The sequence below is a fragment of the Borostomias antarcticus genome, assembly GCF_949987555.1.
Source record: "Borostomias antarcticus genome assembly, chromosome: 10".
In the NCBI taxonomy this organism is placed as follows: domain Eukaryota; kingdom Metazoa; phylum Chordata; class Actinopteri; order Stomiiformes; family Stomiidae; genus Borostomias; species Borostomias antarcticus.
In genome coordinates, this window is record NC_140243.1 from 18,761,875 (window position 1) to 18,764,374 (window position 2,500).

Below are 2,500 nucleotides of genomic sequence, written 5' to 3' on the forward strand. Positions count from 1 at the left end.
AATTATTATGCATTGATGCCAATAGAGTGGGACAGAATAAACAAACTAGACTTGCCAATCAGGACCAGAGCTCTCAAATGACAGGAAGTGTAGTTTATTTTTAAGTTAAGTCACTGTTACAATCAACTTGTAGGTTGTGACACATCAATGGGGGACCACAAATTGAACTGCGTCAGCTGTATCTGAGCCCCTAACACATATTTTAAATCTTTCTCTTAGCTTTGGGATTGTTGAGATTTGCTCATGTACTTCCACTTAATAAGGGTGGAGACTGCAGAGAAAGTAATTACTACTGCCCAATTTCCAAGCTGTCGTGTTTAGCCAAGACCCTTGAATCTTTAGTTATGAAGCCTGCAGTACAGACGAAGAACCACATAAGTGCCGTTTACATTTACAGTTGTGTTACTGTTTTATAATCTTAATATCTACATAGAAGATGTATACTTGCAAGTGATTCATTTGCATAAAATATTATTAGCATGGTCTGTACTGAACAAGCGCTCCGCAAAAAATCTAAACGCACATAGTTATACTCAAATGATTATTCGCCTATAAGCCTCATTTGTAACTGAGTAGAAATTACATTTTAAATACTTTTTAGTCTGGTTTTAGACCTGGTCACAGTACTGTATCAGCTGCATCCCGTGTTGTAAATTATATTGTATGTGCTCTTGACAATGGACAGCACTATGCTGCTCTGTTCACTGACCTGTCCAAAGCCTTATCCAGGTGACCATTCACCTTTAATAGATACACTAGCCTCCGCTGGCCTAGATCATAACTCTCTGCCAGTGGTTTGCAATCTGGCAAATAAAACTCAATGTATTGCTGCTGATTCTATTCAATCCATTTTCCTGGAGGTCTCTTAAGGTATTCGAAAATAATCGGGGCCACAGCGCTCAGAACCGGTGCAGGACCAATATACAAAAACTTTGATCAATAATAAAGAAGGGTCCGCACTCAAAACTATGTTTATGCTCTTTTAATTCATGATGGTGGACAGACCTGACAGACGCGTTTCGGCTCTGCCTTCTTCAGTGTTTTGCTAAACACTGAAGAAGGCAGAGCCGAAACGCGTCTGTCAGGTCTGTCCACCATCATGAATTAAAAGAGCATAAACATAGTTTTGAGTGCGGACCCTTCTTTATTATTGGTCACTAAAGGTATACCACAGGGCTCAGTTTTAGGACCTTTACTCTTCACTCCGTATATTAATAACATTGTCTCTTTTGAAAATGGCTGTAAGGTGCACACAGTGCTTTATTCATCAGCATCTTCATTGGGAGGAGAGTTATCTATTTTGCAGACAGCCTTTGACTCCATCAAGCACTCACTACTAGAGCTCAAACTTATAGCAAAAACAAAATATATGAAGTTTTCTAAACAAAAACAAAACAAACATCTTTATTTGTCACACGGTGTAGGCGGCGAAACACACACACATGAAATGGCTGGAGCGTCCACCGATGAAACTTCTCTCTGCTCTTAACCCATCCCGACGTCCTTCCCCCAAGGGCAGCCGGGAGCAGACAGTAGGCAGCGTGCATGGGACGCGCCCGGGGGCCAACAAAATGCTCCTGTCCATCTTTGCCATGGATGGACAGTGTTTGCGGTCTGTTCTTCTGCATGTTTTTCGTATTGGGTTCTTTATGGGAACCCCCTTGCGGACACGGGGAGAACATGCAAACTCCACATAGAAAGGCCCAAAGACCTTCTTGCTAGGTACTAGGTACTGTGCCACGGTGCTGCCCATTTGGGGTTCAGTGTCTTGCTCAAGGACACTTCGGCGCACTCCGGAAGCTGGGACCTTGCAATCCCCCGCCGGCCGCTCTACCTCCTGAGCTACGTGCCGCCCCTAGATCACACTCCTTGAAGGAAATGTACTTCAATATTGGATGGTACCTTGGGATTTTTATTGATGAAAAGTTGTCTTTCAGAATACACGCTGAAGAGCTAAGAAAAAAGAGTGAAATTTGGGTTCTTCTTTTATAGAAATATAGCATGTTTTCTGTGATAGGAAGCTCTACAGTCTACTGTCCTGTCAGTACTTGACTATGGCGACACTACTGTATCTACACGCATGCTGCCTCTTCCACCTTGAAACAGCTTGACACCGTTCGTCATTCAGCACGTTTTGTAACTGGTGATCAATTTAGAACATGTCATTGCAACCTGGCAGTGGGTTGGCCGTCCCTGGCTGCCAACATAGGACTTGCTGCTCCTGTATGTTTACAAAGCAATCTTACAAAAGCTACCAATTACCTGACATCCCTCTCATCACATGGCGTTCTAGTCATTACCAGACAAGGTCTCAGGATTGGTTAGTTCTTGAGGTCCCTCAAGTCAAAACCAAGCTGAGAAAAACTGCTTTTACTGTAGTTATTGTGGTCCTAGAGCATGGAATGAGCTTCAAGAGATTTTCAAATTGGATGTCTTAGTCTCATTGGACAATTTTTTTTTTTAAAAAGTGATGAATTAATTTGACGTTGAGGTATGTGCA

The 2,500-nt window shown here is 42.4% G+C and overlaps 1 protein-coding gene across 1 annotated transcript in view; it reads left to right on the forward strand.

The window, feature by feature from the left end:
* drd2l (dopamine receptor D2 like) overlaps positions 1-2,500 on the forward strand; it is a gene marked incomplete at both ends in the record, with an annotated part of 9,547 nt that overhangs the window by 4,694 nt on the left and 2,353 nt on the right. The window lies entirely within an intron of this gene.